At 38.6% G+C, this 13,163-nt stretch overlaps 1 long non-coding RNA gene across 1 annotated transcript in view; it reads right to left on the bottom strand.

The window, feature by feature from the left end:
* Window positions 1–7,706: 7,706 nt before the first annotated feature.
* The window catches only part of LOC116575335, a 34,872-nt gene continuing 29,415 nt past the window's right edge, over window positions 7,707–13,163 (bottom strand). The window contains exons 2-3 of the long non-coding RNA XR_004279719.1: window positions 9,083–9,174; window positions 7,707–7,960 (exon numbers count right to left, since the gene is read on the bottom strand). This is a non-coding gene — a long non-coding RNA (uncharacterized LOC116575335). The remainder of the gene's footprint in view (window positions 7,961–9,082; window positions 9,175–13,163) is intronic.

Raw genomic sequence — 13,163 nt, 5'->3', positions numbered from 1 at the left:
GAAAGTCTAAGTAGATATCTCCCCTCACCCCAGGAAATGAAGTTTAATTCTTACCCACCAAAGTGGACTGGACTTAGTGACTCAGATCTGAAGAGCAGTTAATAGGAAGTGGGAAAGAAACAACTTGAAGAGAAATATGGGAAACGGCTCTTTAATCAAATGATAGTGGTTATTTCTCAGTGATGTGTTGGGAAAGGCATTTCATATCTATGTTATTCTTTCTCAAGACCCATAATCCTAATCTAGTAATGAGAAAATCTAGTAATGAGAAAAAAGACCAATCAAAAACTGAGGTACTTTCTACAAAATACTTCGCCAGTAGTCCTTAAAATTGTCATGGTCATGAAAGCCAAGGAAAGATTCAGAAACTGTCACAGACCAGAAGAGACTAAAGAGATACAGCAACTATGTACACTGGGGTACCCTGCATTAGATAGATCCTAGAAGAATCTGGAGTTGAGTTAACAGACGTTTACCAATTTGACAAAATATACTGTGTTAATGTAAAAAGTTAGTATCAAGGGAACCAGGGAAGAGACTGTATGGGTCTCTCTGTATCCTCTTTGCAACTCTTCTGTAAATTAGCAGTTATTCCGAAGTAAAATGTTATTTTAAGTGAAAACACTTTCCCAAATCTTTTTATTAGGACTCCCTTATTGTTCCTGTGGATTGGCCACTCAAGACAGACGTTTCTGCCACGTTTCTACTTCATTAAAATACAGTCATAAATAAACCTATCTTTAAGATCTTCATATATTTTTTCTCTTTTGGGGAAACAAGTGTTCCTATCAATCAATATATAATTTCTTCAGGATAAACATAATTAATGATTTTTAGACTTCTCCTAATGAGTGTGTCATTGGGGAGATAGATTCAAAGCACGATCTGATTGACAATGATTTAATATTCTTCATGTGGGTGTTTTTTCTTCATGAACAGAGCACTTTGTAGACACTTCAACAACTGGGTTGGTGATTGGCTAACATTGCTATGTTCTCTTCAACGAGAAAACTAAGGTACAGAAGATGTGTGTCACTTGCACTAAACTCAGGTGACAAAATTAATAAATTTTCTCAAAGATTTGTGTCAAAATCATATGCTATAATGACATTATCTGCATTTAAGGAAATTGGTGACCCCATCGAAGATGGACATTTCCAGGGACTTACAAGAATGAGTAATTACACACTTGCGAATAGTTTCAAGCTTGCACTTTAGCTTCTAAACTTTTAATAAATAAAAAGAAAGAAACAAGAAACTCTTCGTTGTATAGGTAAAAAGGAGCAACATGTAGTAAAATTATGGAAGTTCAAAAGTTTTGTCCCTGAATTCTTGGTGAAATTTTCTAATCATTCATCCGAAGGAGAGTTGAGTCTCCGTTCTTTATGATGTCACTGTAACTTGAACCTTCCTGCATTGCTATGCTTCTCACATTATAATTGTTTTTTATGTACGTGTCTATCTTCTTTGTTAGAATGTGGGATACTTGAGGGCAGGAACCATGTCTCATCCATCTTTATATTCCTAGGACTTAGTTCCTAAAACATAACATACGCTCAATAAATGAAGCAATATTTATTATCTAAACACTGGAATTTTTTTAAAAAAGTTCTCCTTAGTAGTTTTTTGCCAAATGAGCCTGCTAGAAATGAGATTGTCAGGCAGAGTTACAAGTACAAGAGGCTTATAGGGTGGGTGGTAGGGAGCAAGCATGTTAAAGATAAAAAGAGGAAGGAGGAGCAGGCAGAGAGAGACTCAGGTTGCAATGCAGACCTGACAAAGTCTTAGACAATTCCTTAGGGAGCTCCAGAGCAGAGACTGCCTGTCAGTCTTACCCATCCTCCTACCAACGCCACCACTACCCCCAACCCACACACACACACCAGCCACCACTGGGCAAAGTGGCATAGTCATAATGCCTCAGAAAAGTGTGATCTCACTCAAATCTTGTGTCCAGTCCGAAGGGGGTTGCAGCTGGAGGATATCATTGGACTCTACTCCTTACAGTTAAAACCACCTCTTGCATGAAGAGCTCTCAGTGGTGCACCTCAATGGTGGCCACCAATTCTTTTTTTTTTTTTTTTTTTAAGATTTTTTTGTTTATTTAACAGACAGATCACCAGCAGGCAGAGAGGCAGGCAGAGAGAGAGAGAGGGGAGGAAGCAGGCTCACTGCTGAGCAGAGCGCCCGACACAGGGCTCGATCCCAGGACCCTGAGATCACGACCCGAGCCGAAGGCAGAGGCTCTAACCCACTGAGCCACCAAGGTGCCTTGTGGCCACCAATTCTTAAACACTTGGCTGTGCCTTCTTCTGGCTAGTGACCGCCGAGTTGGCAATATGGATGGATAGGCTTCCCAATTATTGGAAGCTTGACTCCAGATCTATCAACAACTTGTAAGGCAATGTAAGCACCCTGAATGACTAACTCCATGTTTTAAATGGCAGAAATTAGGATGCCAAAAGAGCTCTATGACAAGAAAACGTCATGATTTGTATGCACAGACATAAAACGATTCCAGGTTTTTTACAATAAGCTAGTATTATGTGATCTGTGTTAGCAATTACAAAGCATTTATTGTATGAGTAAATTACATTTTCTTATGTTATGTCATATATTTTGAGGAAGATAGGTCAACAACATGCTATAGTGAAAAAATAATGTATCTGAGTCAAACAAAGCTAGATTTGAATCCCAGACCTGACACTGACAGGCTATGTGTCTTCAGGCAAATTATTTAGTTTATTTGAGCCCCAGTTTCCTCACCTGTAAAATAGAGATAATAATATAAAACTGACAGCTGATGCATATGATGGAGAATTTATATGAAATTTGAAGCAAACATATGTTGATGCCTAATGACCCCGATTGCTCTGATTGCCTCACAGCCATTCTCTACCTAACGATGCTCAGAAGAAAGACATTACTCTCAAGCTCTGAGTTTCAGGGTAGAGTATTGTTTGCTTATGTCTACAGGGGCATGATCACCTTGAAAAGAAGGCTAATTCAAGAAAGAATTTCCCAGAAGTTTTTTTTTTTTCTTTTTATCTCTTATTTATTTTTTAATATGTAAGGAACTGGAACTTTGAGGGCTAACTACAGAGGAAATCATGGAGCAGGGGAGAATAAAGGAATAGAATCAAGGGAAACCATGCTCTCTAAGGAAAAGAAGACTTCTGATCACAGGGAGTAGCTTGGAAGGATTTAACATGGATGAGGCCAGATGCTCCCTGGCTCACTAAGAAGGAAGCTAGCACAGCCCACCCATGCTGAGACTTGGATACAGTAATAGCTCCACAGGATTGTGAGCAGGTATACAAAGACACAAGGTCCAAGGACAGGGCATCTCTGTGGGTATTACCTCCAAGGCCCACATGACCCCTTGTGGAGTTTATGCCTAGCCCACAGCTTTACAAATAGTCTCTTTATTAGACTATACTTAAGTTATCATAATTTCCATGTGCCATCTGTTTTCTGCTGGAAACACTGATTTTATAGATCTTAATATCATAATGTCAGAAGTTCAAACTTACCTAAGAAGATTATAGAAACCAGATGCTTTTATTGGACCACGAGATAACAAAATAATTATTTTGGAAAACAGAAATGTGTGCCAGAATATCTTAGTTACTTGAGGACCAAGTTCTGACAAATATGTCAGAATTTTTGAACTGAAAAAGAGTCAAATTCATTTCAAATTAAAAGTTAAAAAATAATTTATCTAAAAATATCAAACAGTGTCTCTTTCTTTTCCCTTCCTAAATGATTTAGTGAAAAGGTATGGAAGGGGCAGGAAGAGATGGTTCAGTACAGAATTTGGAGCCTTAGCCAAGTAGAGAGGGTGTCTGCCTCACAGAGGGCTGGGGTCACTCAACAGTTGAATGACACTCTAATAAAGGGATGACCTGCTATGGGATGTCAGAAGCAGAGTGGGTTCTGGAAGGCATTTGTTTGTAAGTGTGATCTTTAGTATTATTGGGCTTGAGCAGGGCAAGGGCAGTATGCACATAGGAAGATTACTGTATCGACAACTGGGTTTCAGATGTCAGAGCTCAAGGAGAGTGAGGGAGAATTCATGCTGAGAATTACCCCACACAACATCAGAGCTTGAAAGAGGTGGGGAAATTTCTACATGGGGGAGCCTGGGGGGCCCAATACAAGTATCAGAGCCCAAGCAGCAGGGAGACGATATCTCTGCCATGCAACGACAACAGCAGCGTCTCAGCCTGGGGTACTGAATCCCAAGCGATGGGAGGAGGACATCTACATGGTGAGAGGAGCAGTGGTGGCCGACAGGTGTGTCAGGGCCTGGGCAGGGTGAAGAGGGTACCCATGGTAGCGGCATGGTCCATGGAGGATATGAGTGCCCAAGCAGGGTGAACAGATGGTGTTTGCAAATGTGTGTGGGGGAGGGGGCAATCTCACAGGGTAAGCCCTGCGTCTTACAGACAACAGGCATGATCAAATAAATAAATGCATTAAGGAAAATGGAGTCAAGATTCTCACTATTAAAAAACAGAGTTCAATATATAAAATGTGAGAAAAACACAAAAAAACCCTGTAGTGTTGAACAGGAATTGCAGATATGGATATAATCCCATGGTTTTTAGTATATAAACAGATACATACAGCAGTGCATAAGATGTAAATGTGTGCATATGCATATCTAGGGTATATGCATATACTCCCCAGCTCTGTCCGCAGAAAAGATCTAAAAGCAGCATCATTCGAACAGCAATGATCACACTTAGGGCTCAAATCTTGCTTCCTAAGTACTTTTTCCACTAAAAGGAGTCAGAATTCCTTGGAGAAATGGCTGATTCCAAGCTGTGACAGGAAAGTACAAAATGAGCCTGGAGCATCTTTATTGGTTAGAATGTAAAGAAATATTTGAAGATGGATGGGGACATATCAAGAGGACACATAAGCCAGCTTAGAAGAGTTCCTACTAGTCAAATCACAGACAATTGAACATCAAAAATAAGAAGAGTAATAGATTATGAGCTATTGAATAAAAGAATCCAAGTGTCTATACTAATATAAATATATCCACTGAATAAATTGAAAGGTTGAGGAGCAGTGAGATACTAACATAGTTCCATCCCTAGTACCTCCCTTCAAAAAATGCATTAATCACAATGTAAAAAGGAGTAATTTCATAGTGGTGAAGTGTAGCAGAATCCACTTAATAAAGTGGTCAAACATCACCAGTAAGAGGACAAGTGCAAATCATGTGTGTCCTGCCAAACAAGAAAAAAATGAGAAGGATAGAGTATCACTTCAGTGATATTCCTACCAAAGGTGCATATTGCAAACCTAATAATGAAGAGACAGCAGACAAACCCAGATCAAGAAATGTTCTACAAAATCACTGGTCTGTACTCTTACAAGAATATCAAAGTCATGATAGTCAAAGGAAGACTAAGGAATTGTCTTAGACTCAAAGAAACCAAAGAGACACAATGTCTTACTACAACACTCAACTGCATCCTTTTGTTATAATTAGGGTACTTGGGGACACTTAAATGGGGTCTAACAATTAGGTAGTAATGTATCAGTGCTACCTTTTGATTTTGATGGTTGCTCTGATTATACAGGAGAATGTTCTTGCTTATAGAAAATGAATACTTAATTATTTGAGGGTGATGGGACATCATGTAAACAAATGATTCTCAAATGGTTCAGGGGAAAAGAAAGGAAATTCTTCATGCTGCATTCCTAACTTTTATTTACATCTGATACTGTTTGGAAATCACTCTGAAAAAGTTATTGACTGTTTCATCACAGTTGAGCACTAAGTATCCTGCCCCACAGTCATTTTGGATATGCAAACTTAGTGCTTCATGAGTATTCTCACTCTTTACAGCTCCTTCAGCAAAGAGAATTCAGACCTATTCTTACGAAGATAATCTGGGTCATATAATTTACAGGGTATCAGCTGGCAACAAGACAATCCCAGTGAGATTTCTTTCTCTTTTTTTAGCTAACTGCTTCCACTTAGAAATGAAACTTTAAATATTCTGCTCTGACCTTTTCGCCTGGGAGGAGAGTTTAATTACCTGCCCAGTTTACATAAATTATGTCGCCTGTTTGTCTAAAATTGAATCCTGGGCAGAGATCAATATGGCCTCAGAAAAGCCAGAGCAAATGACTTCTCTCAAATGCCATCAAAGGTCACAGGAACCTTTCCTGCTTGGATGGGGACACATTCTGTTCGACAACCTGGAGCCTGTCAAAGGCCTGCTGCCTGCTGCCTTGGGTACCAACCACAAGAGCATGATTGATCATCAGTTAGAGGACATTGGGTACAAACTCCCTCAGGAGTCAGCTGTGTGGAATTAATTGAATACCATGATGAGTCTGATTCATCATTCTCAAAAAAAAAAAAAAAAAAAAGGAAGGAGAGGGAGTGAGAGAGAGAGAGAGACAAAATGGTACAGAACACACCCAGAGCTTGATGCATGAGGCCTTGCAAGGTAAATTGTAATTTATACTCAGGATCCTGATGGTCACAGGTTGTGCGTGTGCTGTGTGGTTGCAATTTCACAATATTATCCAGGACGAGAGTACCTTTGGATCTCTCTTTTGTTCTACTATTATTTCTATCAAGAAGGAGATACTCCATGAGTGCCAACAGTGTGTATGGCTCCACTCAAATAACTACATTCTAAAATATTTCATAGTGTATATATATATATATATACACATATATATATATGTATATACATATATATATATATGATATAAAAAGATTTCAGACAGAGATAGGATTTTCATCTGGGATATCCAGAGAAAGATTCATAGAGAATAGAACATTTAAGTGGTAACTGGAAGAAGGGATATGATTGCAGTAAATATTTGGGAAATGAAGGCAAGCGGATGTAACAAGAACAATGTCATAGAAAGTGTGCAAATTCAAAGCCCAGAAATGACTTTGATATGACCAGAGAACCATGATTAATAGTCTTGGAAGGAGATGACAGCTCAGGAGTGCTGAAGTCTGTCCCTTAGAAAGCATATGCATTTAGCATAAAGCCAGAGGGTGAAGAATGGTTAAGAATAAACAAAAACAGGTGGAAAAACTGGAGAGTACCAGTAACTTAAAGAAAAAAGAAAGCAAGATCCAGTTAGGAAAAAGTGATGAACAAGGTCAAAAGGTAGAGAGAGGTCAAGAAGAGTAGAGCTGAGACAATGCCAGTGATAATGTGACTGCAAAGTGATTCAGCCTCAGAAAGCATGGAACACACCAGATCTCAAGGACAAGGAGGAGACTGTAAGAAAAGTCAACATGGGAGACGTGAATAGGTGCTTCTCATAGTTTGGTGGTGAATGAAGATAGGACAGAGGTAAAGACAGCAGTGGAAAGAAAAAAAAAGGAAAAGAAGAAGGAAGGGGATGGATTTGGTCTTGAAAAGCAAAGCATTGTGGTAGGCAGAAGTTATGGGCACAACATAGAGCAAGAGGTGGGTGCAGTAGATCATCATTATATCAAGTTCTCTTGGTGGAAGGGGTGAGAGGAGATGAAACTGAGAGTACAGGTTAGGTGATCTTACTATTTCGCCTGCGTTAGCCACTGATATAAATGTGCAAGAAGAAAATTAAGTTTAAGGAAGGAGAGAAAATTTGAGAACTAGAGAGTCAAGTGTGAATAGCAAATATTTGGGAGGATTTCAAACAAATGCAGAAAGCTTTTGTATTAAAAACAAAAGAAACATGTCAAGGAAGCGTAGGGCAAACTACCGTAAAGTACTGTAATAAAAAGAATTCAGGAATCCAATGGCTTGCCGAGTAAGATGTCTATTTCTCATTCCTCGGGTGAGGTATCCAGGCTAGCAGTGGCTCAAGTCTGCGATGGCTCTGTCATGTTCAATGTGTGACTTCCAAGTTTCTTCTGAGTGCCATACCCCAGAAGTTCTGGAAGAGCTTAGAGGAATGTCCATGGGGTTTTTATGTCCCAGACCTGGAGGTGGTACATATCATTTCTGTTTGTATTCCATTAACAAGAATCCAGTTCCATGTCCGCCCTGATGTAAATGAACAGCTAGCCCTCTCTGTCAAATCTGTCTATTCTAAGAGATAGGGACTAATATTAATACATCATCTCTCTTAAAGTTTAGAATGTTCTTCCTTAAAGACAGAAACAAAGACAGACAATACTAAATTATTCAGGAAATAAGCTTCAAATTCTGAGGAACATCAAGGGCCACAGGCTTGCTGGAGCTCTCCTTGGTGCTGAGCACAGGAAAGCTGCAGGGATCATTCACTATAAATAAAATTGTCATAGAAAAAGGTAAGAAACACCATTGTTCATAGTCCTTGAGGTGTTATATCAAAAGAAGTTTTGCTGCTCTTATAGGAAATTTTCCTGAGTACTTTAAGGTTTGCTATTTGATGAGAATGACTAATCAAGGAGGGCAAGGAGTCTTGGACTGGGAGGTAGATAATCTGGGATATAGTCTAATGATTTAATCATTCTCTGATGATCTAACCAAGCACTTATTTCTCCTGGTTCTCAATTTTCCCCTCTAAAATGCTGATAATGAGTGCAGTGGTTCTTATAAGCTTTCCTAGCTAAAAACTAAATATGTCGTAAGGCCTTTTAGAGTTGACAATATTTTCTTGCATCTAGTCTCATGAAGCAAGAGCCCAAGTGAATGTGCAGCAATAAGGCATTCTCAAACATTGAAGCATGGAATACAGATTTGAACTTCTCTGTGGAAGGTAGTTTAATACGGGTTTCAAGAGCCTTAAGTAAGTTCATCCTTATGGAAACATGAGAAGCATAGGTATCCATAGAGAAGAATATATAATTATTATTTAATAGAGAAAATTAAAAGCAATAAAAATGTACAAATTCAATAGGAGTATTAAATACAATGAATATATGTTGTTATTAAAAATAAGATTTTTAAAGTTTAGTTAGCATAATGGATATTGAGAAGCCATGAAGCTATTTGGGTAATTATTTAAGATAATGGAAATATACCATGCTTCTATCTCTAAAAATCTCAACTCTTCCCAACACTCTCTTGCATTTCTCCTTAGCTCCTATCCTCACCTAAAATTTGTATATTCTACTTACCACCTTCCAAACTGGGACGTATGCTCCAGGATGGTCACAATAAGCTTTGTTTCTTTTGTCTCCTGGTTTCAACTTCGGGTCCTAGAAAAGTACTTGGCAGATAATTGGCATTCAATAAATATTTGTTGAATGGATAAATTTTTTTGAATGGATACATTTAATGTCAAGTGATAAAGCAGATAAAATTAGATACATTTCATGAGTATTCTAATTTTATAAAGCTAAACATATGTGTGTATATGAATCTGAGTACATCCTAGATATTTATCATAAATTTATTTCATCTAGAAATGCAAAACCATAATGGAAGTTTAAAATAGCTTCTCAGGGGTGCCTAGGTGGCTCAGCTGGTTAAACATCTGCCTTCCACTCAGGTCATGATCGTCATAGGGTCCTAGGATGGAGTCCCACATCAGACTCCCTGCTCAGCAGGGAATCTGCCTCTCTCTCTCCCTGACCCCTCCCCCATGCTCGTGCTTTCTTTTTCTCTCTCACTCTCTCTCTCTCAAATAAAAAATAAAATCTTTTAAAAAATAAAGTAAAATATCTGTTAAGTTTTTTAAACTTGGGTGATTTTCTTTGATTTTAAATTCAATATGATTAGCAATGAGATTTAGTTGTGTCTGTGTCTGTGTCCATGTCTGTGTGGCTGAGTGTGTCTGTATGTCTGTGTGTGTTTGTGTTTCTTTTTTCACATGTGTCTGTGGTGTGTTTGTGTGTGTGTGTGTGCGTGTGTCTGTGCATGTGTGCTTATGTGTCTGGGTGCCTGTGTATCTATGACTGTCTAGTCAGGCTGTGCTGAAAACTCCAGGTCACTTCCTTCTACTATGTGGCAGCACTAATACTAATTCTCATTTCATCTGTAGATGTGGCTTCCTCTGTAGTCTGTTTTCACCACCAGCTCTTGCTTGAACTGTCACAAAACCTTTTAACAGATCTCTCTTTGTGATCACTCTTGACCCTACTATCCACTCTTCATATAGCTTTTATATGTTAAACCTATAAAATTGATCCTGACATTCTGCTATTAAAAACCCTCAACAGCTTTCCTTCACACTCAGAATAAAATCCAAACTCCCACTAACTATGGCTGAAAGACTCTGGCCACTTCCTCAACCTCAGCTCCTGGCAAGCCTTCCCACACTCCCTTTGCTTTACTACACTGTTTCCTTGGTCCTCAAGACACAAAAACATGTGCTCATCTTAAACCTTTGTACTGGATTTACCTCTGCCCGAAATGCCCCTCCCTCAGATGATTTTTAAGCTAGTTGCTTCTCATTCTCCTGGTCTCTGATCAATATCACTTCTTAAGGGAGGGTTCCTCCAGGACTCCATCCCTTCCAGGTCCACATGAGTCACTTTCGTTCTGCTGCCTCACTGTGTTGACAATAAACCGTGTATCCTTGTCTGAAATTACCTTGTCCATTTGCTTTTTCATTCATCATGTGTATCTACCTCTTCCCTAAAAAAATCAACTTCCTGGGAGCAAGAGAATTTTCTGCCTCATCCTGTACATTCCCAGGACCTAGCACAGTACTGGATATATGGAGTTACTCAGTGACTACCTGTTCAGTGTATGAATTAATGAGTTAGACCTCAATTCGTGTCGGCTTCAAGGTGTGGTATGCCTCCCATTCCATTCTCAGTGACTTCCATTCTGGCTCTTGCTAATTAACTCCATTTTTACTCCTTCACCTTTTATTCGTAAGATTTTGAAACAGAGTTTGGGCATCAAATGATTAAGTTCTGGGTAGAGATATGAGTAGAGGACATTCTCTGATGAAGGCCTGTGTGAGCAGAAGGACAGATAAAGGTAAGGGATTTGATGATATTTGTTAGAGCCACGGAGAAGTCTACAGTGATCATATTAATCAGAACCCTTGTTTGATAAAAAACAGCCACATCACACTACTATAATGAAAAATGGAAAAATAAAAATAAAGGGAATTTATGAGCTATGTTATAAGAAAATTCAAGGATATCCTGGCTTCATGTTGAATCACTCTATTGTATACCTGGAACTAATAAAACACTGTAGGTTAACTGACTGGAATTAAAATAAAAACTTAAATATTGGGTTATGGACATTGGGGAGGGTATGTGCTATGGTGAGTGCTGTGAAGTGTGTAAACATGGCGATTCACAGACCTGTGCCCTTGGAGCTAGTAATACATTATATGTTAATAAAAAAAATTTAAAAATTTAAAATCTTAAATAAATAAAAGTAACAAAAACATTCTCATTTCAAGCACTGGTGGATCTAAATGATCAAAGAATATTATCATAAATGTGTTTAGTTAATCTTTCATATCTGTTTCTTCTGGACTGGCTTTTTTTTTTTTTTTTTTTTTTTTTTTTGCAAATGATCTCTTTTCAGATAGAAGTGACCACCAGCTGTTTCTGCTTAAATCCTGATAGCTCAGCAATATCAGTGAAGATCACTCTCAAATAACTACAAGTGAAAATTTCAGGAGGTCTTTGCGAGGCAGATACATTAGTTAGCTCTTCCTTCATAATCACTCTAAAACATCATTTAAATGATAACGATAATTCATTCTTGTGAATGAGTCTGCAAGTGGGCTTGGCGGTTCTGTAAATGTCAGGTGGGCTCACTGGTACATCTGATGTCAACTGTGGGATAACTGACTCTGTTGCTCTTGCATGGGCTTTCTGCAGATTTGGGCAATGGCAGGCTGATTATTTTAGAGTAAATTTATCTAGAAAAACCATGTTCTCCTATATGCTTCTCTCCTTCAGCAACTTAGCCCAGACTTTTTTCATGGCAGTGGCATGATTCTAAGAGAGGGTAGAGATTCACAAGACACCTTGAGGTCTAGATTTTAGATTAACACAACACTTCTGCAGCATTCCATTGGCCACACTAAGTCTATAAAGTCATTGTGTATTGAAGGGAGGAACTTAATGGTGAGAGCTTCCAAGTCCTGGAAAGGGCATGGAAACAGGGACGGTGCAAAATTGAGATCATTTTTGCAACCATCCCCACGCTGGACTTGGGTCAAAGGCCCATTATTAAATTATTCACCATGAACCAACTGCTGACAGAAAGCTCAGGAGTGAGGGAAAAGCAAAGAGCTCTTCCCATAAGAACAGGTGATTAGAAAGAAAAACCAGTCATTTTCTGCTACATGGATGTACAAACAGAAAGTCAATTTATCATAGTATTTAGAGACTAAGGTTTTTAATCACATTGTTGATGTGGAAATCAGAACATTGCCTCTCCAGAAGTGTGTTTCACACAGTACTTAACCTCCCATATTCCATTTTTCCTCATCTGTGGGATAAACATCATCATAGTTCTTCCCTCATGGAATTCTTCTGAGGATTAAATGAGACCACATGATAAAGAGCTGTGAAGGGAACCTGGCACTTAGTACATGTTCACTAAATTTCAGCTGTTTGTATTATTATTATTATTATTTTGGCAATATTGAGATCTTGAAAAATTATGATACAAGTAGGAACATGTTAGGAACATCATTGAAAGGAAGGAAGCTTAGCTTTCTTTAAGATGATAGAGTGAAACACCTCCCTTTCATCTGCACCACACTTACCCCACTGAATTCAGTTTCCAGTATCATAGTAGAGCCTCAGGGGAAAAATATCCTTCCATAAAGAAAGTTAGGTAAATTTCAGGCTTAAGAAAACAAAAGCTATAAATACAAGCCCGTGGCAAGGGCATAAACCTGTGTCAGCATGGTTCCAGGGTAGTACTGGAGTCCATCATCAATTATTAAACAAGGTCAATATTTGTGGCACAGAGAAGCATTTTAGCATATATTATTTATGCAGATGATTGTAATAGGTACTCCATCCTTGAACAGGGAGCTCGAGACTGGAATACTATTAACAAGAAAACTACTTGGCCCAGGAAATAGGATATCTTCCTTTCCAGGAAAATGTTTCTCTTTCTCTCTCTCTCTTTGCATCTCTACCTCCACCACTTATTTTACACAAGAATCTCTAATAAATCTATAATTACTGGCCCTCAGGAAGCCTATGATCTAGATGGGTAAACATAGTTTCAAGTATTAAGAGGGGAAGAAAATGGTCCATATCAACA

This window comes from Mustela erminea, chromosome 16 (genome assembly GCF_009829155.1).
Source record: "Mustela erminea isolate mMusErm1 chromosome 16, mMusErm1.Pri, whole genome shotgun sequence".
NCBI lineage: Eukaryota > Metazoa > Chordata > Mammalia > Carnivora > Mustelidae > Mustela > Mustela erminea.
Note: the sequence above shows the minus strand (reverse complement) of the source record. Positions and strands in the feature narration are given on the sequence as shown.